Raw genomic sequence first — 27,789 nt, 5'->3', positions numbered from 1 at the left:
GAATGTGTCTGTGAAGTTTCAGCTCAAAATACCCCATAGATTTGTTTTTTATTATTTTTATTAACTGCTTATTTTGGGGCATCATTAACTATGCACCGATTCAGGCTGCGGCCCCTTTAAATCTCGCGCTCCCTGCCCCCCGAGCTCTCGACTATAATACAGTGCATTTACAAAGTTCCTCAAATGGATCTTTACAAGATGTTCGTCATGCATACTGCATGCATGCGTCAGATCATGTGAGTATAGTATTTATTTGGATGTTTATATTTGATTCTGTATGAGTTTGATAGTGCTCCGTGGCTAAAGCTAACATTACACACTGTTGGAGAGAAGTTGTGTTTATGCATTATACAGACTGCAAGTGTTTAAAAATGAAATAGCGACAGCTCTCTTGTCTCTGTGAATACAATAAGAAACGATGGTAACTTTAACCACATTTAACCGTACATTAGCAACATGCTAACGAAACATTTAGAAAGACAACGTGTCAAATGTACAAATATCACTAAAAATATCATGTAATCATGGATCATGTCAGTTATTATCGCTCCATCTGCCATTTTTCGCTATTGTTCTTGCTTGCTTACCTAGTCTGATGACGTTAATACTGGCTGCCCTTGTGTAATGCCTTGAACATGGGCTGGCATATGCAAATATTGGGGGCGTACATATTAATGAGCCCAACTGTTACGTAACAGTCAGTGTTATGTTGAGATTTGCCTGTTCTTCTGAGGTCTTTTAAACAAATGAGATTTATATAAGAAGTAGGAAACAATGGTGTTTGAGACTCACTGTATGTTATTTCCATGTACTGAACTCTTGTTATTTAACTATGCCAAGGTTAATTCAATTTTTGATTCTAGGGCACCTTTAAGACATTAAGAATTTTTTTACACAGGAAAAAACATTTAAATATGTAATTTTGGTGATCAAAGATGAGTAAATATTGATTACAGGGGGACTTTAAGACATTAAGTTACCTTCGCTACTACTCCGGTTCCTGACAGAGATCCACTCACTTTAACTAGACCAGAGAGACTGCACAGGTGACGTCAGCCCTGCAGAGAGAGGAAGTCATAGTCCAGTACACAGATTGCTGTTACATGCGCACACACGTTTATACAGTGTATTAACATTTCCTTACTGTCACCTTGTAGTAATGCACGTTCACATGTCCTTCTGTGTACTTTAATGAGGCTGTAAGTGTAAATGCATGTCAGTGTCTGCACGTCACATGCAGGTGTGTGCGAGTATGACCAAAGCCAAGATTATAACAGTCATGTTGTTGAGCGCCAGTGTCCTGCGGGCACCTGCTCTGGGTGGGCTGTTTCTCTGCATGCTGAATGGAAACTCTAAGAATAGGCATGTCACCTGATGGGCCTGATAACACACTATTGATGGCTCAGTGGTGCTGAGTGAGACTTGAGGGTGCAGAGTCCCGGGTGTGAATCACCCTGCTGTCTGCTGTTAACGCCCTCACATAATAACCCTGACACATATATAAAACACACACTTTTAAACCAGACATCAAAATTCTGTAATATCATTTGTGTTTCTGTTTTGTTGTTGGAATGCTGTTGTCCGATGCTCTTTTATCCCATCGTCATCTGTTATGAAAAAGGAGTTCATCTCCTAAATATTGTTAATCCAATCCAAGCCCTATTTGCCGGACATAATCCAGAGCCATTAGATGAAACAAGAGTGTATTATTATGACCTGGACTGACTGTACCTTCTTAGCTCTGTTCAAGCCAATATGTTTCGTTTGCATGCCTTTGTAGGTAAGTGTTAGGAATGTAACACTAAAAATAATATATTATTCTTCATTGTAAAAAAGATACTTTTATGTACAGAACAGACCAAAAGTTTGGAACCACTAAGATTTTTAATGTTTTTAAAAGAAGTTACGTCTGCTCACCAAGGCTACATTTATTTAATAAAAAATAAAGTAAAAACAGTAATATTGTGAAATATTATTACAATTTAAAATAACTGTTTTCTATTTGAATATATTTCACAAAGTAATTTATTCCTGTGATGGCAAAGCTGAATTATTATGCTGATCTGCTGCTCAAGAAACATTTAATGTGTACAATTGTACAAAATATTTGTGTACAATATTTTTTTTCAGGATTATTTGTTGAATAGAAAGTTCAAAAGAACAGTGTTTATCTGAAATCTAATCTTTTGTAACATTATAAATGTCTTTACTGCCACTTTTGATTGATTTAATGCATCCTTGCTGAATAAAAGTATTCATTTCTTTAATTTCTTTTCAAAAAAATAAAAATAAAAATTCTTACTGACCCCAAACTTTTGAACGGTAGTGTATAATGCTACAGAAGCTTTGTATTTCAGATAAATGCTGTTCTTTTGAACTTTCTATTCATCAAGGAATCCTGAAAAAAAAAAAGTACACAACTGTTTTCAACATTGAAAATAATCATAAATGTTTATTGAGCAGCAAATCAGCATATTAGAATGATTTCTGAAGGATCATGTGACACTGAAGACTGGAGTAACGATGCTGAAAATTCAGCTTTGCATCACAGGAATAAATTACTTTGTCAAATATATTTAAATAGTACACAGTTATTTTAAATTGTAATAATATTTCACAATATTACTGTTTTTTACTGTATTTTTAATTAAATAAATGTAGCCTTGGTGAGCAGACAAAACGTCTTTTAAAAACATTAAAAATCTTATTGGTTCCAAACTTTTGGTCTGTACTGTATATTGTTACTTTATATTATAGTTACTGGTCCCACTTTATATTAAGTGGCCTTATCTACTATGTACTTACATTTAAATTATCATTCGATACAATGCACTTATTGTGTACATACATGTTTTTACATTGTATTTATATTTAAAAACACCTGCATGTAATTACATCTGTAATTAATTTCTGTAATTACATTTATAATTACACTGTTGACCCATCCCTTACACCTTACCCCTGCTCTTAAACCTACCCATACCACCAAAGCTTTCTCTAACCTTACCCGTATCACACCTCAATAGCAGCAAAAGTGTTTTGCAATTCAATATGAACCCAATAAGTACGTTGTACTTATTTTTTGATGTAAGTACATAGTAGTTAAGGCCACTTAATATGAAGTGGGACCTAGTTACTTTAAAACTGTTATTATACATCAGTACTTTAAAAATCCATTTGTCCTTATACTGTCAGCTTTATGAGGCATGGTTTATATTTATATTTATATTTCTGGGTAGCTGAAATAACACAGCATTTGCACAGACACACTGTGTAGATGTTGCGCCTACTTGACTGTTGTGGGGGATAGGAAAATGTTTTCAATTGTATTTGGTGCTAAATTAGATAAATAGAAGGATGTGGCTCAGACTGTCTATACTAGTCGCTACAAAACTAGATGGGCCTCATTATAATAAACAGAGCTGTCTGGTATTGATGTGATCCACATTTACTCTAGCCACTTTATTTCATCGATCTGTCTGAAATAAAGGGATTTTTTTTTATCTAGAAAAATCAAGAGTTGACTGCTGTGAAATGTATGTGGTATATATTTAAATAACCTAAAATGAAAAATATTTTATTGACCTTGAGGGGAAATTTGTCTTGGATCCATGGTGCTGTACACAGACATAAAATACAGTTTCTCTCTTTCAAATCATTATATAAACATCTGTCCTTTACACCAAAGTCAGCTCATGATGTTTCTGGTCTCTGGCTATTAAATCGTCTTGGTTTTTCACCATATCTCTCCACCTTATTTGTCATTGTGGAAATAAGATATTTCCTGTAAATGTGTGAGACTTTTGATTCAGTAACTGCTATAGGTATATAATTAAGAAAGTGCAGTAAACGTTTTGTGTTTATGATTATGATAGGCAATTAAAACAGTTTGTAATATCAAGCAACTTAAAGTGTCACCCAAAAATGAAAAGTCATTTATTATTCACCCCCGTGCGTGTTGTTCCACATCCATAAGACCTTTGTTTATCTTCGGAACACAAATTAAGATCTTTTTGATGAAGTCTGAGAGGTTTCTGTCTCTCCATAGAGATCTAACATGTAACAATCTGAACCAATCCAAGGTCCAGAAAGGTAGGAAATAGGCATAATCAAAGTACTCCATGTGACACCAGTGGCTTAAATTCAGTTAAAAAAAAAGAAGAAATTACTACATTATTTACAAAATAATATTATCCAAAGGGAGTGCATGAGTCTGAACACAACACGCATGCGTCGTGAAGTTCTTGTGAACTCGTGTTGCAGATCAATATTTTTGTAAGTAAAGTAAATTAAAGCGATAATTTCTAAGAAGCCATGGTTTACAGTGAATTTATAACAGCTAAGGTGCGTTGTTAAGTGGAGTGGAGTGCCTAAAACCCCCTTAGGCCCTGATCAGACAGAACGTGTTTTTCAGGTCTGAGAACGCGAGGCGCAACGCAACGCACTGCATTTTTTGGTTGATTTTAGAAAAAAAGAGCAGTGCGCTGCATTATTTTTATGTTTCTAGGCAACCACTGAAGCAGCAGTCCTGTCAGTGTAGCACAAACTCTCTTTGGTTTGCTGTTAAATTGTCATATTATTTACTTTCGTACTTTCGTAAGTATTTACTTTTTGTGAAGTCATACAGCTCTGGGTAACCCGCGCCAGCCACAACAAGTTTCTCCTCCATCATTGCAGTGTCCAAGCAACTGTAAACTTTCGTCAGCACAATGGAAGGCCTGCCTCTCCATTTATTCGATTGGACAATGGAAAAAACGCAAATGACGTTGGGCCCTTTTCTGCTCAAGAGTTGCTTTTTTTCAACTTCAGGCTCTCCTGTAAAAACACAGGCTAAAACGCAGGGTGCCCAGGGTGCAAAAACAGCGCGCATAACGCTCACTGCCAAAAGAAAACAATTTTAAAAAAGGCACCTCTCACTGCAAAAAAACGCAAGTCACATCGCTCAGGAATGGTTAAAAAAAAAAGCTTAAAGTTGAATGTGAGGGTCTTGAGACGCGCTTTTGAGACGTGATGCAATAACGACAATAACAGAAATAATAGAAATAGGCAAACAACAGAATTGATATGAGTTTTGACATGGAAAAAAAGAAAATAAGATAATAATGAACGCCTCCTCCGCCATGTTGCTGTCAAATAAAACAGTTGTCATGCCAACTTGCTACTATAAACAGAAGCTTGCAACGCTTGCCCCGCCTCCAAGTTTTTCTGATTGGTCCACTGTTTTGGAACTGACATTGATGAGTGGCGCTGTGTGTAAAAGTTGAAATTCTTTTAACTTGGCACGGCGTCTTTAAAACGCGTTGCTTATGTTCGAGACGCGAGCTTAACGTTCATGCAGGTCCATCTAGCACGTTTACATAGAAAAACAATGGAAAAGTAGCGCATTGGAATAGAAAAACGCGTTCTGTGTGAATGGACCCTTAGCTGTTATAAATTCACTGTAAACCACGGCTTCACAGGTTACCACGCAATACAAATATTAAAGCCAAAATATATGTATCAATGCAACTTTCATGAAGTAAAATCATTAAAAGGCATCCTTCTGCTGGAAAAAAAATAGTCCCTGACCATGAGCAGCAACAGAAGTTACATTTATTACGCCATTAGATGGTGACAAATATTGTCTTTACGAGCGAGTCACTCAGTCACGAAGACCTTTATATTGAAACTTGTTGTGAACATGGAACAAGACGCAAATGACAAATGCTTTGATTAGCGCTGTCAGTGTCAGCAGGGCATGGGAAAACCCATTAAATGTTAAAGGGACAAGATCTCAGCAAACATTCAAAAGGATTTTTATTATGAACATAGGACTGACCTGAAGAAAAATGTTACATTTTAATGGAGGTAAGACACTCGATATCTTTCTCACAATACTCTTCTACATAAATGCAGTAAGCTTCAATGAACAAAATCAATAGAGAACAAATGAGTTCAAACGATAAGAGTGGTTGCTAAAAGACAGACGCAGCAACATACACATTCAGTGGCGCAGCGATATTTATGTAATGCGGTCAGCTGTATGTTTTCGGGAATTTTACAACAGCTTCGAACGTGGCTCAACCAATCAGAATCAAGGGCCAGAACTATCAGTTTTATAATATGCTTTTTTTTTTTTTTTGTGCAAACAAAGCACCTGGACCTTGGATTGGTACAGTAGTTGCATTGGATCTCTATGGAGAGACAGAAACCTCTCAGACTTCATCAAAAAGATCTTAATTTGTGTTCCGAAGAAAAACAAAGGTCTTAGAGATGTGGAACGACACAAGGGTGAGTAATAAATGACAGAACCCTTCAACAGACAACAGTGTTTGTAAAATAACAGGAAGTGGTTGACACCAGAAGTCTTGCACGTTCAAATTAAATATGTCTGTGCTGTGCCCACTTTCAATGTTTTATTTGAAAATATGTAGTTTTGTAAATATTTAATATTAGTAATAAAATGTAAATATTTATATAAAATAATATAAAAAATTACATACTTAATCTGATTGTGTAGCACACATTACTTGTAAGTACAGTATAGTAATTTTCTTTCCTAACAATGGCATTTGTTCATTTATGAGCACTGACATGCTGGCCAAGCTATGGAAACCACCGTTCTGGAGTAATGTTAAGATCTGTGCCGAATCCAATTACGAATGTCATTATTGTAGCACCTCAGCTTCCATCTCTTCTCTCGATAATAGCCGTCTCTAACAGCCACAAATGCATGTGTCAGCAAAGGACCCAGCATGCACTGCCCCAAGACATGTTCAGTATGGATTTACAGTCAGCGGTAAGAGCACAACGTGAAATTCTAATCTCTTCTGTTTGTTTTTTATGACCATTGTTATACCTTTGTTTATAAGAGTAATGGAGTTGTTCAGCAGGACATTTTCTGCCAGTCTGTGTGTACCTAAGATAAGGTGAAAAAACAATGCAGTTTCTGGTGGAAAAATGTGTTTGTCACATATGTTTTACAGTAGCAGAAGCTACATGTCGGTTAATTGCAGTCTGATGCTGTTTTCACTTTCAGCTCGCTAATGATAAGTGACTGCAAGGGAATTACAAACCTCTTATTACCGAATTCATGACTTATTCATGACTCTCCAACATGACAATTCCGAGTGATGCATGCTTAGTTTAGTCAGTATGCACAGGGGACAGCGTTATTTTCAATTGCTTGTGTGAATGTGTGTTTGTTTTAAGAGTGAGGTGCATACATTTTTAGCTTCTGGAGTTTTAGGTAATTCTGTGTTCTTGGAATAGCACTTAACCTTGCCCCTGTTTTTGGAGTCTTCAAGTATTTTATGGTGAAAAACAGCACTGCCATCGTAATTAACGAGAAGATGAAAGGACGAATGTGGACTAATATGAAATATTAAATTATTCAACATTAGGATTCGGAATCAAAAACCTTAATACTGCAGTGCAACCAAATTATTTTCATGTTAATGATCATGAAAGCTCTGTTTTTACAGAGTTTTATTAAAACATTTTAATTTTCAATTCTTTTCGCTTTAAAAAACAACAACTTCTAAATGTCTATTAAAAAGTCTGTATATGTAACACATGACACAATTTAATTATGGTGCTTCTAATTGAGTTATAAAAAGCAGTTGCAAAAGTTTTGTGCAGCGCTTTACTTTTTACTCTCAAATGATATAATTAATTGAAAATTTTCCTCAACATCTCACGATTTTGGGGTAAGTGCAGTAGTGGCCTTTGCTATGTTTGACCTGTTTCACTTGAAACGGGCCTCACAACAGAAGGGGCCTTTGCTTCACACACACATGAGGGTCGGAAATTAGCAGCGGCTTGGGGCAAAAATGGCTTAAAAAGGAATAAAAATGCTTCCAAAAAACAAGATATGGTGCAAAAAAGTCTAAGTTCTTAAATTCTTAATATTTATAAGCAATATCACACAAACAAAAGTGCTGTTTTCCTGAATATCAGCACGTTTGCAAATGTGATATTAATTTTATATAACAATTCAATAAACAGTCTAATGAAAGTCTAATCGTTCTAATGAATGACTCGACAACTCAGTCACTTTTGCTTTGTCCCTGAATGAATCAGCCCTTTTTAACGAATCATTTGACTGAATGATTCAGTGATTAACTTATTAAGACAATGATTTTCCTCCACCTACTGGCAGGGTTAGTATCATTTCATTTTAGCTGAGGGATTGAGATTGAATGCTTTTTTTGTTTTTAGTCATGATTGTAACAATAGTTCTGGTTAAAGAGAATGTATTTATAAATAGACTATTAAGAACGAAATATGAGATAACACTGTAAATATAACAGAGATAAAGTAATTGTAGTCGCATTGCATACAAGGTTTTTGTCTGTTTTTTTTTTCCTCTCCAATTTACAAAGGCTGCCTCTCTGTACGTGAGTTCCTGAACATGATGAATGATGGGATACGCTTAGCCTTAAATACCGCTCCGAAGTGGTATTAGATATAGTATGGATTTAGTGTGCGTTAAGGGCACAGAACACTTTCCGAATGAATCAAAATTTTGAACAAATCAGTTGAATGAATGATTCAGTGACTCTAAAATCAGTGGCTTAATATTGCAAAATGGTAAAAGTGGTATGGAAGTATGCTATTCTGAATTCAGCCAGACTTGTTTCTTTCCAGAATAAATAAATTTTGAATGAATTGGTTATTGAATCATTGACATAAGGCCAGTTCATGCCAAGAGCGATAACTATAAAAATTACTATAACAATAACTATATTAGCATCCACACCAACGCACAATATAGTCTGTTTATTATAAGCACGCACTGCAGTTTTGTTCTCTGCCACTTTAAATGCTCAAGCTCAAGCAGGATGGATTCTGATTGGCTTTCAATGTTTTATCATTCATCAACTGGAAAAAAATCATTGTGAAATGATTTCAACGTTAATGTTTCTGCCATTACCGTTGTGGTGTGGACTCTGTCTTCTATTCTTTTACATGTATAATGATTTTTAATACTCTATCTTTCTCATTATCATTATTATCGTCCTTGGTCTGACCGGGCCTCTACTCACAGTCATTTGTTTCGTTTCTGAAAGAATCCACAAATTTAATGAATGAATAATCAGTCACTCACTTATAAAGACTATCAATTGCTAATCAATTACTAAGCAATTGTATTTAGTAGTGATTGCATCATGGTGGGTTTTGGTACATATCATGGTATTAAATTACTTGATCATTAGATTTTCTTTATTTACAATTAGATACAGCGTTAAAGATCAGTATGTCCATGCACTGCTTAAGAAATCATGCATGCTGACCTGAATTCAACAGATGAATACTACATCTAAAGTGGTTTTAGCTGGGCTGTTTTTAACATGCTTTGGTCTTTACTTAACTTTCTGGTCATATCTGTGTTGCTGTGAGTAGCTCAGACCCTGAAAATGTCACATGAAGAAATTTATGGGAGTACTTCATATCCCAGTAGAGGACATTCTGCTATTCTTGCTGTGCCACACAGTGACTCATGTACAGTGAGTCAATGATGGGATAAGTAGACTCTTCTATGTTATTTTAGGCTATTAGGAGAGAACATACATCACCTGTACCTACATTAACTGCAGAACCACAGCTTCACAGGACTCGGTTTCACTTTCCTTTACTCATCAACACTTACTTAAATAATTTCACCCTGTTTTACACATTCTGAAAATACACTAAAAGTGCTACATTTCCATATTTTCCTCTTGCAAGTTCATTATCTGAATAATTTGCAACATAATGACTAAAAGAGAGAAATGGTGCAGGTGTTATTTCTCTTTTGTTCCCATAACAGTGCATATGTGTGTTATGTTCTCAAAAGGTGTGATGAAATACTCATGGGATATGCACACCACACATAATGCCCTCCTAACAACGGAGCGTTTGACAGTAGCCCTCCTCTTTCCGCTACGTGTACAGGAAGTACTGCAGTTTTTTTTTTTTTATAAGCATCTCTCTAAATTACACATGAACACATTTAGTCACACCGTCAGACACACATTAGGTGCAGTTGAACAGATGGCGTTATGAACAAACATTTCATTGCATGATTTATTTTTAATGCTAGTTGAAAGTGCTGAGCTCAGGAAAGAGGTGGTTCTGGGCACGTGTCTTCTCACCTCTGAGCTTTAGTTAAAGATCTGTTTCCATGGTGAGTGCGACGCTGAATCCCCTTCGTGGCGCTTTGAGGAATGAAGATGTTTAGTGTGGGAGCGCTGTAGATGTTTTTGTTTGCGCTGAATTCCCTGTTTACCGCAGGCGTAATGAGTGTTGTACAGAAGTGTAAATTGTAACTCTTTTATCACAGTTAGAACAGACAGATGCAACTATTTCCTTTTAAAACAAAAAAGAAAACCCACATTAAATGACACTTGAGATGAGGAGCAGTTATCACTCACTAAAAAGCTGTGCTGATAACTTATGAATATTTAGACTGTTGCTGTGTTGTCTGACGCATGGAAAAAAGCATTTATGAAATGTTTTTCCATTAACATTTCATTGAGCATTGGTTGTGTGTTAATGAGGCGACTTCAATAGATCCACAATAGGATAACAAACAGAATTGCAAAATCATTCATTACAAACGTTTCCAAAAGGTTCCAAAGGATAGTCCCGCCCCAAACTCACGTCACTGGTTGAGCAAAAGTTGCTGTGTCATGCCTCTCAAAAAAAACAGAGCAATGTTTATAGTGTCACACAGCCACAGCGTTTACAGTATTTGGGAAATTAACCTATATAGTTTGTATTGTGTCAGTACGTTCAACTACAATAGAAGGAAGTATAAAAAAAAACAAACAGCAGCTTTGAGTAATCCATCTCATTTAAATAATGAATATTAATGAGTGCATATAAATGGACAAATTGGATTGTAATTATTTCCTTTGATTTGTTTGTTGTTGCAGCCATTTTGTACTTTTATGAGAAGCTCCAAGTGCACATACAATATAAATATTAACTGTATTCATCATTGTGTGTTTGCGTCTCCTTCAGTAGGCGATATAGAAATATAGAATACCTTTTCAATTTCAGTTTGAGTTGAATTTGAATTTAAATATCAAGCAGAATGCAGAATTGTAATTCAAAATGAAAATGAATTGAAATAGAAATGTAATTTGTAACTAGTAATGTTTTGTATGAAATGAATGGTGTACAGCTAGAGAACATGCTTACAGTAATGATTATGATCCCTCAATGAGAACGGACAAGTGAAGTTAGATTTTGCAGTTCTGCTGAGCCAGCCACTTAGATGTGACTCAATAAATGCCTATAGGCCTGCTTTGTCTAGCATTGACTCATTGAAGCTTTAGTGTGACATCCCAACATGCAGTAGGGGCATTGAAAGCACATCAACTGTGCATCTGTGTACACGTATGCTCCTGTGTATTGTGGCACTGTGACACAATGCCACATGGTGACTGTGATTTTGCCAAGTAGGATGTGTTCCAGGATCAGCATCTTTTGTTGGTCTTGGAGCAATATTCCCGTCAAACAGAATCCTAACCCCATCACAAACCTGTACCCTAACACTTAACTAGTGTTAAGTCAGAGGGACGTAGCTTAATAAGAATGACCCATCCCTGCCCTGGTTAAACAGAAATATGGTTTCAAGACCAAGAATAAAAAAAAAAAAATTCCTTACTTGGCAAAATCATGAGCTGCGTTTCGATTCACAGGGTCCCTTCACAGTGTTGACTGCTCCCTACACACTCAGCAGGGGATATCTGTAGAAGCGTCTCTCAAAATTTGTTCATTTGGAATTGACTGCAACATCATCAAACACTTGAGCTGCTCAGACTGGTTTTGGTTTTATCATATGCTTGTGTAAATAGAAGTGTAAATGTTACAAAAATAAATAGTAGTATTTAATGAGAATTTTATACACTACACCAGCCAAACGTTTGGAATAATTAAGATTTTTTAAAGATGTTTTTGAAAGAAGTTTATGCTCACCAAGGCTGCAATTATTTGATCAAAAATACAGTAATATTGGGAAATATTGCAATTTATAACTACTGTTGTCTTTTTAGAATGTAATTTATTCCTGTGATGAATTTTAAGCAGCAATTACTAAAGTCTTCAGTGTCATCTTTTAAAATCATTTGGTGCTCAAGAAACATTTCTTAGAAAAACTAAAATTTCTTTTATTCAGCAATGATATATGAAATTGATCAAAAGTGACAGTGAAGACATCTGTAATGTTACAAAAGATCTCGGTTTCAAATGCTGTTTATTGAACTTTCTATTTTGAGAAGAATTCTGAAAAAAATATCATGCAGTACAAATGTTTTTCGAAGCATTATTAAAGGATTAGTTCACTTTTAAATAAACTTTTGCTGATAATTTACTCACCCCCTGTAACGAGGTTAGTGGATGTGGGAAGAAGGAGGCGGGAACCGGCGAACGTTCAAACAAACTTTAATGTAAAATAAACAAAGAACAAAACGAAAGTAAAGCCACACAAACATAATAAAACATAAAATAAAGTCCAGGCCTGGTCCTCTCTCGTCCTTCACGGTAGTCGCTCCTCCTTTTATGCTCCCGGAGCTCCTCCGTGAGGGACTCAAGGCCGGTGCGCCTCCCAGGTGAAGCTCATTAACACTCGCGCCACCGGCCTCGCGCCGTTCCCTCACGGCTCTCGCCCGCTCTGGTCGCCGCACCCCCATGTCATCCAAGATGTCCATGTCTGTCTTTCTTCAGTCGAAAAGAAATTAAGGTTTTTGATGAGAACATTCCAGGATTTTTCTCCATATAATGGACTTCAATGGGCACCAAAGGGTTCATGGTCCAAATGACAGTTTCTGTGCAGCTTCAAAGGGCTTTAAACGATATCAGACGATGAATAAGGGTCTTATCTAGTGAATCAATCTGTCATTTAAAAAATAAATTTAAGTTTAAGTTTAAATTAAAAAGTTTAAGTTTTATAAGCACAAATACTCGCCTTGTTCTATTCTGGGATACGCAATTACTCTAAAAAGGTCACGCTTGACGTAGGCAGAAGTACGAGTCGGTGTTTACAGATTGAACGTGCAAATACTAAGTCAAAAACCGTTTACAAAAAAGGTAAAACAACGATGTTGTACGATTTTGAAACTTTTTATTTATTTTTTAAATGACAGATTGTTTCACTAGATAAGACCCTTATTCCTCGTCTGATATCGTTTAAAGCCCTTTGAAGCTGCACTGATACTGTAATTTGGACCTTGAACCCTTTGGTGCCCATTGAAGTCCATTATATGGAGAAAAATCCTGGAATGTTTTCATCAAAAACCTTAATTTCTTTTCGACTGAAGAAAGAAAGACACGGACATCTTGGATGACATGGGGGTGAGTAAATTATCAGCAAAAGTTTATTTAAAAGTGGACTAACCCTTTAACAAATGAGTGCCAATACCAACAAGAGCAACAATAACAATAATTGAGATTTCTTAAAGATCATGTGACACCAATGACTGGAATAATGGCTACTAGAAATTCATTTTTGCTATCACAGAATAATTGACATTTTAAAATATATCAAAATAGTCATTTTAAATAGTAATAATATTTCACAATATTGCCATTTTTACTTTATTTTGATAAACGCAACCTTGTTGAGCATAAAAGTCTTCTTTCCAATACAAAAAAAGATCTTAATTATTCCAAACTTCTGACAGGTAGTCAGAAAGCTATTGGTTAACGTACTGAAACACAGTATTTCTTCTAAAAAAAAAAAAGCACAAATTGATTTGAGGACTCTGTACCTCATTTAAACTAAGACCTTGCAATCCTCAATGATCTTTGGACAAGAGCCTCCATGTTCCACACAACTAGAGAAAGATCCACTTGAAGTCATGGCCTGGTCTTCTTTGTCTCCATCTACCTTTCTTTCTCAAGTGCTTTAGTTTTCAGAAGAGTTTACTACTAATTACTGTGGTACTGCATCAAAAGCTGTGTAATAAGGTTTAATGTTTTATTTTCAGCCACCATACAAACCCACCAGTCTATAGCAGAGCTCAACGTCCGTTTATGATTTACATTTGCTGTGTGTTTGGAAAGTAATCCTGACAAATGTGTAGATTTTAATCACTCTGTACTCTGCCCATTCATTTTCAAGCCTGGCAATCATGTGAATGAGCTGCATTACTAAGCATCATACCACTTTAAGAGGGCATAAAACCGGAGGTAATTTGCTCTCAAAAATACCTGCAGAAGTGCACTTCGGAGTGCAGGAATCCATGTGACTGCTGCTCAGTAAATGAGGGGATGTTCATTGCTTAATGGAAGCTGTGTATGATCTTTATGCCACCTTTTACGCACCGTACTTCTCTCGAATAGCATATTACACCCTAACGCGCAACAGTGACTCTGTGTGAAGTGTGTATTATTTTCCGAATGAGTGAATCACTCGGCAGACTCTCATGGATCAGATCATTTCAGTGCTTTCCATAGGATCATTTGTACTCTGCCACAGTGCATGCAAATAGTTTTTTTTTACGGAGCTTGTGCTGGATTGGTGTCTTTTACTGGCAGACGGCAGCTGATGTGTTTTGCTAAATAGCAAAAGCTCTATTGACATTGTTTAATTGAACAATTATGCCATTTATTGGTTATCAGACATTTGCACGACAAGGAATACTTCAAGGAGACAGGCTTTAATAACAAATACTCAAGAGTTTTCCCAAGATACAACTATTTGAATATCTGAAATCTGAGGGTGCAAAAAAAAAAATCAAAATGTTGAGAAAATCGCCTTTAAAGTTGTCCAAATGAAGCCCTTAGCAACGCATATCCACTCACAAAAATACATTTTTGATATATTTACAGTAGGAAAATTTATTAAATATCTTCATGGAACATTGAATTGAATTGAATTGAAAAACTTTATTAATCCCAGTAGGGAAACTGATTTGCCACCAACTTCGACAATACAACCAACAAACTCAGCACACAATTAACACACAGATAAATTAAGAAACAATAAATACATGATTAAAGACCAGTGAGACATGATACAGTTCCACAATTAAGAAAAAATTAACAATATTCATTAAAATATCTGACCGCTGCAGGGACAAAAGACCGTCTCATTCGTTCACTAGAGCACCGAGGCATTATTAATCGCTCACTAAAAGAGCTTCTAAGTCCTTTAAAAATATTGCGTAGTGGATGGCCTTCAAAAAGCAGAACGATTTTTAATTTTGAATTATCTTTACTTAATATCCTAATGATTTTTGGCATAAAACAAAAATTTATAATTTTGACCCATACATTGTATTGATGGCTATTGCTACAAATATACCCCCGCGACTTATGACTGGTTTTGTGGTCCAGGGTCAAATATTTTTTTGTTTGAAAACGCATCTTTTTCTCTCCGTTTTGGCCTTCTGTCCACAAGACGGCATTTTTGTCAAGTAAAATGAAGCTTTTTGAAAACTATCTCCAAAGTGTTGTAGTGTGAATGCCAAAAATGGAGGTACTTGAAAACGACGATGCATGTTTAGTCATGTGATGCATATTGTAACCATAGATATCTATAAATATACGGGCATCGTTGTGCTCGAGATAAATGCTCCTTTGTAGAATCTTCGTGTTACATTCCTGCAAAGATGACATTGAATTTTTCTCACATTTGCTGTCCTGCGTGGCAAAATATGATGTCAGTTGCGTTTTAAATCCGCAACTGTGAGTTGATGCGATATTATACTAATAAAATGATTGTGCCAGAAGAATAGCGTGAGAACTTTATTATACCTGCTCTCTCTGCATCATCTCTTGACTTGAGCTTTTAGTATATTTTACATGTATGATATGCTGCCGATATGTATTGTGAATCCCTAACAGAAAACATGAAAAAGTAATGGAAAATGTATTTAGACTAGTAAGAATTATTATCTGTCCAAAAGTAATGCTGTGCCTTTACTCCCGGAAATTCTGTAAACTCAGCCAATCAGATTACAGCTTTCCAGATTGAGAACTTGCATTTTTTTTTTATTTTTATTTTTTATTTTTTTTGTAAGCAGTTTGCATCAGATGGTCAGTGAGCGGTCTGTGGGCGTCTGAGGCTGAGACTACTGTAGTCAACAGCTGGTGCTGCTTTGCTGCTCGTTTTGCTTGCCAAATCACCTTAGCGCATTTAGACCTATGTTAAACATTTGGTGGTTAGGTGGTGGCTATAAAGCGTTTGATGAGATGGACCTTATCTGATTTCCTGAAACCATTGATCCAAAGCAGCGATACTGAACTTAATCAGTCCTGGTGCCAGTTCAGTGCAGTCAGCATGACCCAGCCCACACCACCCCCACATCTCTGGCTTCTTATCAGTCCAGACTGCACCAAAGAGTGCTCTCCCACTGGAGATGTCTCCAACTAACTAAGCATACTGTACAGAGCCATGTGTATGTGTGTACTAGTGAGGCCCAAGTCTCATGATATGTTTGACTATCTATCTATCTATCTATCTATCTATCTATCTATCTATCTATCTATCTATCTATCTATCTATCTATCTATCTATCTATCTATCTATCTATCTATCTATCTATCTATCTATCTATCTATCTATCTATCTATCTATCTATCTATCTATCTATCTATCTATCTATCTATCTATCTATCTATCTATCTATCTATCTATCTATCTATCTATCTATCTATCTATCTATCTATCTATCTATCTATCTATCTATCTATCTATCTATCATCTCAGAAGTATTAAATAAATATAGCTATGCACATAGTTTCTCCTGTGCTGTCGCTGTCTGTTTTAAGAACCACATGTGGAAAACTTGGCCTGTAGTCTCTTTGATTCTGAAAAACAATAAAGTCCATAAATCTTGTTATTTCCCTGTGATAGAACATGCATAGATAATAATTCTGCGACCAAGCTGTGTAACGCCTAGTTCTATGGACCATCCTCTAAATAGCAGCACTGTATGAGGCTATATGGGCTGATTATGCTTGGTGTTATCCTTTTGTTCTGCCCTAGTATGAAGCGACTTATTTTCCAATGTGTTTCAAGTATTTAACCCAATTTTCTGCTGTAGTATTCAGCACCCAGCAAGAAGGGCATAATGTAGATGAATGTTAGGAGAACTGTGTATCTCTGCAGGCATTTGTACTTATTGGAGCTGTCCAAGGTGCTGAATTCAAACAGATAATAGTAAAATGTGATCTCATTAGTTCTATTTGTGCATGAAGTGTGTTTATAGCATACATACATTGTTTTATATTTGGATTAAACACTGACACATTTTTAAAAAACTGGCAGAAGCATTCTACGATTTTTGGGTTGATTTTACTATAGCTATAATAAATGAGATTAAACATACACTGCTATACAAAAGTTTGGGATCGGTAAGATTAATATTGTGAAATATCATTACAATTTTAAACAATTTTTTTTTTTTATTTTAACATTTTAAAATGTAATTTATTCCTGTGTTGGCAAAGCTGAGTTTTCAGCATCATTGCTCCAGTCTTCAGTGTCACATGATCCTGTCACATGAAATCATTCTCAAAAATGTATTATTATTATCAATGTTGAAAACAGTTTACATTTTTTTTTCAAGATTCTTTGATGAATAGAAAGTTCAAAAGAACAGCATTTATTAGAAATAGAATCTTTTGTAACATTTATATTCTACTGTTCATAAGTTTTGGGTCAGTAAGAATTTTTTATGTATGAATGCCTAGGAATACCTAGAAAAACTAATGCGATCATCGTAATTTCTCCAGCAGGGGTTAATATGAGTTTCACAGTTGAAGACCCAGCACTCCTGATATAGTTGGAATAAAGAGATACCCCACTGCTCTGTCCTCAGTAGTCTGACCCGCTTTTCAGTGCCGTGACCCAATGTCCCTTACTGCTGCTAATCCCCATGAGTCCTGCAGGCTCTTCCGGCAACTCCTCTCAGCTTTTTCAGTCCGTCTCAGTGGCTTCTGCCTGTCATCAGCTCTCTAAAGCCCAGAGCTGCTCTATACAAGCAGGGGGAAGGAATGAAGGGACAGAGAACTTGTGATATGAGAGTGGGCGGTATGACAAAAAATCATAGTATTTATATCACAGAGTCATTTTGTCACAGTTATAATATATATAATGAAGAAAACCACATTTACATTTCTTTAAGATCACAGATAAAGTCACTGTAAAGGAAGTGTAGCAAGTCTTCCACAATATAATATAATATAATATAATATAATATAATATAATATAATATAATATAATATAATATAATATAATATAATATAATATAATATAATATAATATAATATAATATAATATAATATAATATAATCTTCACAATTGATTATATTTTCTTGAAATTCAAACCTAAATAATACATATTTACAGTATATGGATGGATATGTATATGTGTATATGAGTTAAATGAGTTGGATACCACTGTGACCTCCTCTTCTTTCTCTCCTAAAGTTATACTGCATGACTGCACTCTCAGAATTCAGGCTTCCATTACATTCTAGAAGCAACATCATTTTGATAGTTTTCTGCGATTCTGTGACCTCTCGGTTCTTAACCCCTGCATTAGGTCTGATTATTAATTTATTTATTTATAGTCTCCACTCCAATCTCATTCACTTCATGCGCATAAATGATATTGGAGATGCTAATTTAAATAATGAGCTTATATATTTTAATATTTTAATAATTTATTATATTTACTTATTTAAATGTTGGAGTTTTCTAGTATTATTGGTGGTATTTAGTATTTAGTAATCAGAAAAGTATTTTCTGGCACAAAACCAAACTAGAAAAAAACATTTATGTAACTCAGATAAAAAAAAAAATAGTGATGAACAGCAGAAATAAATATATTTGTGACAAGCAGGGCGCAAGTGTTAACGAGCGTCAGCTGCGCGTTGCACCGGTCTCGAGTCTCTCACGGAGGAGCTCCGGAAGCATAAAAGGGGAGCGACGACAGTGAAGGACGAGAGAGGACCAGGCCAGGACTTATTTTATGGTTTTATTATGTTTATTTTATGGTTTTATTATGTTTATTATGTTTGAATGTTCCTCGGTCTCCACCTTCTTCTTCCCGTATCTACGAACTGTGTTACAATATTATATTATATTATGCAGACATCTGCATAGGGACGAACTGGTGAATCATATTTGAACTAGTTAATTTCAGTGAACTGGTCTGAATAAATTGATTCACAAAAATTACGTTTACTTCCTAATGCTTCAAATGAGAGAGAGTGGACATTTGGCACATTTTATTATTACCTCAGTTCGCTCGCCTATACAGTTCATCTTCAAGTCACTCTATTCCAAGTAGCTTGGTACTGCAAAAGCTATTCTAGCTCAGCTACTTTCAAAACACATTCACACAAATGACAAATATACAGTTAATAGCATCACTACTTTTAGGGTGTGTTCACACTTGGCAGATTTGACAGCATCTTTGCTTCATAAATAATGGCAACTTTTGATGCTTTTACCAGCCTGATGATCAAATTTACTCACTTTGGCATTTTTTAGTGAGCTAAGATGCTGAGAGCTCCTCTTTAGAAAGTACTGCCCTGGATGCAGGGGAGATGATGTGACAGCTTCATGCTGGAAGTTATGGGATGGCTCAGTGTGGGTTCCTGCAGCAGGTTCTATGCTACCCATAGCAACACTTAGCCTACTGCCCACATGCATTCCAGCTCAGCGTGCCACCCACTTCATAGGCTGCGGGTGCAGGTGGAGGCTTGATGGTCCCGTGAGAGCTTGCTAGGAGGTTAAACGAGGTGACATCTCTCTCTCTCCTTAACTGTAGTTCTCTTCATCTCTGCCGCTCTGAAACCCTGAGCTCAGCTTATGATTTAATGCCCTATTCACTCCCCACTCCTTCCCCTTAGAACTCAGCTAGTGCACTAAATCAGCATCTGGCGCCACATATCAGGCAGACGATTTTCCCTGTGGCGTAGTCGATGTTTTGCCGGATAACCTGTTCGCTAGCTAAGCTTCTCTGGAATACGCAAAGCTAAGGACGTACGACCGCGAGTGCCATACATCAACGGTGCGCAGATAAAAGAGGCAGGTCTCTTAACGACGGCCTCCTGAGGGTTGCAGTGTGCGGAGAGATCTGTCGTTAAGCAGATGGGCCGAGACCTGGAAGTGAACACAGCTCAGAATGCTTCCGTCATCTCCTTACAATATCTTTAAAGCCCCCTGGGGTTTAATAGAGCAGTTGTTGAATAATTGAGGAAGCTCAATAAAGCCCAAGTTAATTTATTATTAATTTTTATTTTTTTGGCTCAGGGTGCAGAGATGTATTGATTTGTTCATGAATGCTGAGATCTGTTATATTTCAGTATGAATTACGATGAATGAAGTGGCATGGAGAAGAGTGCTAATGAATCATTTTCCTTCTCTGAATTCAGCTCGTCTATTTCATGCCTTATATCATTTGCTTTGTTCCATTGTGCCCTTTCCCCCCACCACTCTGGAGAAAAGTCTGAGTCATTTGTGGCCACTCTTTGACTTGATAAATGAACGTCCCTGTCTAGGTGCCAGACGGTTACAGGTTAGGTTGCAGGATTGACCTTAACTGTCGCCACACATACAGCTCATTCTTGCAAATCATATTATAAGCTCTTTGTGGCCCATCATAGACATAATGACATTTATACTGTACAAACTATATATTCTATTCCCTAACCCTAACCCTACCCCTAAAAAACTTTCTGCATTTTGACATTTTCCAAAAAAACATCACTTAGTTTGATTTTAAGCTGTTTTCCTCATCGGGACCAAATAAAAGTGTTGGGGGACAATTTGGCCATTTCTAATTATTGTCAATGTCTATGGTGGTTAGTAAAGGACCCTTCTTTGTGAGAAATATAGTAAACATGACATAAGAAAAACAAAATGTTAATTTAAATAATTTTCCAAATGCAAAACAATCTATTTATTTTCATGTCAACATATATACAGTTGCAAGAAAAAGTATGTGAACCACTTGCAGAATCTGTGAAAATGTGAATAATTTTAACAAAGTAAGAGGGATCATACAAAATGCATGTTATTTTTTTGTTTAGTACTGTCTTGAGTAAGATATTTTACATAAAAATGTTTACATTTGGTCCACAAGACAAAAAAATAGTTGAATTTATTAAAATGACCCCGTTCAAAAGTATGTGAACCATTGATTTTTAATACTGTGTGTGGTTACCTGATGATCTACGACCGTTTTTATGTTTTGTGATGGTTGTTCATGAGTCCCTTGTTTGTTTTGAGCAGCACTGCTCTTCAGAAAAACCTTCCAGTTCTTGTAGATTCTTCAGTTTTCAAGGATTTTTTGCATATTTGAACCCTTTCCAGCAGTGATTGTATGATTTTGAGATCCATCTTTTCACAATGAGGACAACTGAGGGACTATTAAAAAGCTATTAAAAAGGTTCAAACATTCACTAATGCTCCAGAAGGAAACACAATGCATTAAGAGTTGGGGGGTGAAAACTTTTGAATAGGATGAAGATGTCCAAATTTTTCTTATTTTGTTTAAATATCATTGTGGTTCATTTAGTACTGCTCTTCGGAAGCAACAGAAGATACCTGCATGTTTCCCGGAAGATACCAACCCTCCATCGCGTTTCCTTCTGGAGATTCAGAGAAAGTTTGAACCTTTTTTAATGGTTGTGTTCAATGGTTCACATACTTTGTGAATGGGGCCATTTTAATAAATTCAGCTATTTTTTTTTTCTTGTGGACTAAATGTAAACATCTTTTATGTAAAATATCTTACTCAGGACAGTACTAAACAACAAAATAACATGCATTTTGTATGATTTCTCCTATTTTGTTAAAATTATTCACATTTTCACAGATTCTGCAAGTGGTTCACATACTATTTCTTGCAACTGTACATATATATTTTTAAGTATTATAGAACTGGAAAAGTGAACGTCCATTTAATCTATTGCATATTCTGTATTATACTGTACAAGTCCAAATTATTTTCTGTGGTAATCAACAGCATGCTTTAATGTCTCTGTCTGTTCCTTATTGACTTGGTTCTCAGTTTGAGAGGAGGGTGGTTAATGTGTTCTGCTCATTATGGCGGGACAATCAGATCCAGGATTATTCCCACGCATCAGCTAGGCATCCGCTGAACCAGCATGACAGAGGCCTGACATAGTTTTTTTGATTGTTCACATGCAGAAAGGGTGGAATGGTGCCAGGGTTATGGAGCCAGTGTGACAGAAAGAGTGTGAAATGTTCAATGAATGTGCGTATGAAGGGATGGTGTACAAAAACTGCGATTTTTACAGATGGCTGTAAAAAATAATGTTTTCCTGAACTGAGAATTCAGTATGGTCTATTGCTTCTATAATTGTGTGATAGATATGTTGCATACAGATCATACCTATCAGACTAATGCAGACGCAGAGATATTGAATGTTGAAGTGCTGATTATTGATTTAAAGTGTGTCTTGCTCAGAATGTTATTTCACAGTGATTTTCTAGTGATTGTGACTTTATATCTCACATTTGTGACTTTATTTCTCATCACTGTTATTTTATTTTTGTAATTACAACTTCAGCTCACAAATTGCAACTTTAGTTCTCATAATTATGATTTTATTTCTTTAATTGTGACTTTTTTCTTATAAATGTTGTTTTATTTCTCCAATTATGGCCTTTTTTTAAATCTTAATTGTAACTTCATACATCACAATGTGACTTTATTTCTTATTTAAAACATTATCTCACAATTAACTTTTATGTTTTACTCTGACAGACACAACTGCAAAAATAATGTTTGTTTTTCAAATAGGTTTCCCTACTACTCTGCTATTGGTCAGTCAAACAGATACACTCGACTCAAACCAACGCAATTGGTTGAGCCGTTATTGCTTTATTGGGCTCATAAGAATGCTGAAACAAACAGAGCAATGTTTTGATTGCAAACCACAGAGTTTAAAGGGTTAGTTCACCCAAAAATTGATGTCATTTATTACTCACCCTCATGCATTTCCTCACCCGTAAGAGCTTTGTTCATCTTCGGAAAACACAAATTAAGATATTTTTGTTGAAATCCGATGGCTCAGTGAGGCCTGCAATGACATTTCCTTTCTCAAGATCCATTAATGTACTAAAAACACATCTAAATCAGTTCATTTGAGTACAGTGGTTCAATATTAATATTATAAAGTGATGAGAATATTTTTGGAGCGCTAAAAAAACAAAATAACGACTTATTTAGTGATGGCCGATTTCAAAACACTGCTTCATTAAGCTTTGGAGCGTTATTAATCTTTTGTGTCGAATCATGATTCGGATCGCGTGTCAAACTGCCAAACTGCTGAAATCACTCCGAACCGCTGATTTGATACAAAAGATTCATAACGCTCCGAAGCTTCATGAAGCATTGTTTTGAAATCGGCCATCACTATATAAGTCGTCATTTTGTTTTTTTGGTGCACCAAAAATATTCTCGTCGCCTTATAATATTAGTATTGAACCACTGTGCTCACATGAACTGATTTAAATATGTTTTTAGTACATTAATGGATCTTGAGAGAGGAAGTGTCATTAATGTCTATGCAGGCCATCGGATTTCATCAAAAATATCTTAATTTGTGTTCCGAAGATCAACGAAGGTCTTATGGGTGTGGAACGGCATGAGGGTGAGTAATAAATGACAGAATTCCCATTTTTGAGTGAACTAATCCTTTAACACAAAAGTAAAGCCTTCTGCAGTCTTTGGAATTTAATTATCATTTAAGCTCAACTGTGCCATTTCTCAACATCACCTTTCTCCAGGGACTTCACATAAATGGCCCCTGTGATAATTCCTGCTGTATTTAAACCTCATCCATCTTATACAGTCCCAAAGCAAAATGAGACCACCCTGGATCAGTTCCTGTTTCTATAGGTTAAAGTAGATTGCCTGTAATTGGTGGCTTCAGTACATTTACATTAATTCAATAATCAGACCCTTTCATCCATAGTGACAACTGAGTAACTCAGAGGGATAGCGCATATTACAAAAATGTAAATGAAGCTAGTGATAGCTCTCATTATGTCTTTGTAATTTGTGTCATAGGATTTACTTGCAGTGTCTTTGTCAAAGAGCAGTCGTCTCCCCTTATGTCAGCACAAGCCTGTTTCTTCAATTGCTATGAAAAAGGATTTTGATCATTTCATCACCTGTCCTGGACTGATAAATTATTAATATTATTATCATTATTAATTTGCCTGATACAAACTAAGGCTGTCATTGTGTTATTATTATCAGTGTATTTCACTTAGACCAGATGTGTAACTTCCCACAAGGATATGTTAGAGCAGACAACCTTTGATCAGCTATTTGGTTTAAACTACATCAGGCCGATGGATCAATAACTGCTCTCTTCTGCTAAATCTCATTTGTCTGTGGGGATTGTACACTTTCACTAGCTGATGAACATTCATTGAAAACATACAGTACATTGAAGAAAATAGTGTTTTGGGTAAAAACAACAACACACACACACACACAAAAAAACCCCAAAACAAAACAGAATACTGTAATAAGCTATAATAAGAGAATGAGTGAAAAAATTCTATAAATACTTTTAGCACTTTTTTTTTTTTTTTTTACTGTTTTACTAATAATGTAACATTTTAAAAATGAATGTTCTTTAAATGTGGATTGAAAAACTTTTTAAGAAAGACAAGGTGATAAAATGTAAACTTTTGACGACATTATGGAATAAAACTACTGATAATTTAATTAAAGATGTTGGTTGAAATGGTTAAAACTGATTAGAAAATATATACTCTCATTTTTACTAGGGGTGTAATAATACATCGATATAGATCGATATATCGATCTAATGTCTAACGATCCGATATATCGATGCAATGTGTAAAAAATCGATACCTGTGGGCTAATTGTAGAGGCACCTTTGTTTTAGCACTCTCCACATTTTCACACAATATCAGTCTATGCATTATCGCCAACGCGTGCATTCTCATTTAAACTACCTTTCAGAACTTGTGAAAGACACTCGGGACAGTTGATGGAACTGTCACAGAAAGAATATGGTCAATAAACTGCTGCATAGGAGCGCCGCGCGCTGTGACTCTGTGTTGCTTCAAGCCCATCATTCTGCACACGGGATGCGCGCAAGTGCTTTGTGCCGCTCTGTATTAGAGCCTTTATAATAAATTTGCACAATGAAAATTGTTTTGTCCTACCTATAATATGTTGTTGCTTCATTAAAAACCTGCACTACACATTTAAAAGAAATGTCTTTTAATTATGTGTGTATATGTATTCCTGGTTTATCAGTTTTTTGACATTACACATTTTAGCACAGAAGTAAAATACTTTCTTGACTGTTGTCATGTCATAAGCTGTCATTAGATTACTGTGTGAATTTTTTATATGTGGATGTCCCAATCAGGGTTCAGGATGTGAAATTTTGAAATAAATGTTTGTTATATATTTTGGTTGCAGTTGTGAGTTAATAAAAATTTAACTGGTTGTGTAAAATAGGCTCAAATATTGATCGAATCGAATCGTATCATAATCATATCACAGAACTTTTTGAGGTATTGGAAACTATCGAATCGCTGGCTATGAGAATCGATATTGTATCGAATCGTGATGAACTGTCCGATTTACACCCCTGATTTTTACAATACTGTTAAAACATTTGGGATTTTAAAAAAAATGTTATTTTGGATTATTTGCCATCTTTTAGACAGGACAGAGGAGAATAAACAGGACAGTACAGGAACAAAACTGGTTCTGCCCCTGCTCTAAGGAATAAAAACAGACTAATATTTTGAAAGTGTTTGGTAGGAGCGATCCCACTTGACTGCTCTCAGTTTGTTGGATCTACTGTAACACTTTGATGAGTTGCTTTAATTGAATGTGCGCTTTAAGACACACACACACACACACACACACACACACACACACACACACACACACACACACACACACACACACACACACACACACACACACACACACACACACACACACACACACATGTTTGTTTTTGTGAATTGTGGGGACTTTCCATAGACTTCAATGCATTTTACACTGAACAAACTGTACATTCTATCCCCCTACCCTGCCCCTACCCCTAAACCTAACCCTCACAGGAAACTGTGCAAACTTTTACTTTTTCACAAAAACTCATTCTATATGATTTATAAACCCATTTACATTGTGGGGACCGCTGGCTGGTCCCCACGATGTAGGTGAACTCAGGTTTATATTACATCATGGGGACATTTGGTCCCCACAATGTAATATAAACAAAAGCACACACACACACACACACACACACACACACACACACACACACACACACACACACACACACACACACACACACACACACACACACACACACACACAAGATTGATCAATCCACTCTTTTATATCACTCTCTGGCTTACTGGCACAAACCATCAGTGGATCTGATGCAGTCATTCATTTGTCTGTGTAAATTGTGCCAGAATGCTAAAACTACCGAAATAGGAGCGTTCCAGTCAGATGCTTTTGTACAGTACAGAGATAATACTACACCCCAATATAGGCACACAGAAAAGGGTAGTGGACAGATGGCTTCCTTGATTGTGTTTTCTTTGATCTATTACAACATCACTGGAATCTTTAAGGTATTTAATCATCTGATGGCAGGTTGGTGCAATCTGTCCTGATTGAGTAATGCTAGCAGAAATATTGCAGCTTGATCCTCCCCAGTGGCTGAACCTGGCCATTTATTCAAAGGAGGTCAAGCCCACAGGACACAAGGTTTTATATTATGGCAGTCTAAGTGGTCAAGGGCCTCGTCCCAGAGCCATATTGCCTCTGCCCGTCTGAATCGGTCATGATAAGATTAATATTTTATGAGTAAAAGCTTACAGGGTTCTTTTTTCTGCTCTTTTTTTTTTTTTTTTTTTTGAAGTTGTAAATAAAACAGATTATTGGAATAAATTCTACAAGAAAATAATATTTCAGTTTTTACTTCAAAATTTCATGTTTAATTCAGTGTGTAATTTGTTTCTTTGTAATTGTTTGTGAAATTTCCTAGCAATTTCTGTGTGAAAATTATTTCTGCACCTAATCTTTTAGTTTGAGAACTGTCTGAAGCCCGTCATGGAGACCCTATACCAAACACGCATGCATTCACGCCTTCTCTTTTACTCCAGCTCTGCTTGCCAGCTTTCTGCATGAGGAAGTGTTACATTGGCTGCGTTAGTATTTTTTGTCAACCTCTTAGAAACAGCTCAGAGGAGACATTGTAGATGGAGACTGTCATATATAGCGGGGTTCTAGGAATAGCAGTCTGAAGTTTATGGCATTTGACCTTTACTGATGTATTATGGGTAAACAGTGCTTGCAGGTATCTAGAGTGCAGACTTTAGCGTGAAGATTGTTTGAGTGTGCTGTGCGTGTGCGTTTGAGCGTATTGACGCACTATGGATGCACCTGTGGAGTGATATAGCCATAAACCGTCCACACGTGCCTTTAGGCTGTTACCTAACAACTGTGGTCTCCCAACGCATCGAGACTTTCACATTTATCTTTTAAAAGGATGAGAGAGAAAGAAAGGAGAGGGAGAGAGTGGGTGGAGGAAAGTCGGGCAGAGGGAACGTGTCAAGAATCAGTAAACTGGGGAATCCCAGATCTGTTGTCGTCTGTCGCTCACACTGACTTCCATCTGATCACTCTAGAGCTGCTGTATACTTGAGAGCCGCTTTCAGCCAAACCCCACCTATCAATTCAGCCCTCTCAAACCACAACCACTACATCAAACAGAATTTTTACAGTTTTTTTGTAAACGGGTCAATGACGCAAT

General features: G+C 36.2%; 1 protein-coding gene across 4 annotated transcripts in view; it reads left to right on the top strand.

Annotated features, from left to right (window-relative positions):
• The window catches only part of fgf14 (fibroblast growth factor 14), a 144,373-nt gene that overhangs the window by 44,800 nt on the left and 71,784 nt on the right, over positions 1-27,789 (top strand). The gene's annotated exons all lie outside the window — the stretch shown is intronic.

Source organism: Chanodichthys erythropterus, chromosome 14 (assembly GCF_024489055.1).
Source record: "Chanodichthys erythropterus isolate Z2021 chromosome 14, ASM2448905v1, whole genome shotgun sequence".
Lineage (NCBI taxonomy): Eukaryota > Metazoa > Chordata > Actinopteri > Cypriniformes > Xenocyprididae > Chanodichthys > Chanodichthys erythropterus.
This window is presented reverse-complemented; position numbering and strand designations above follow the sequence as displayed.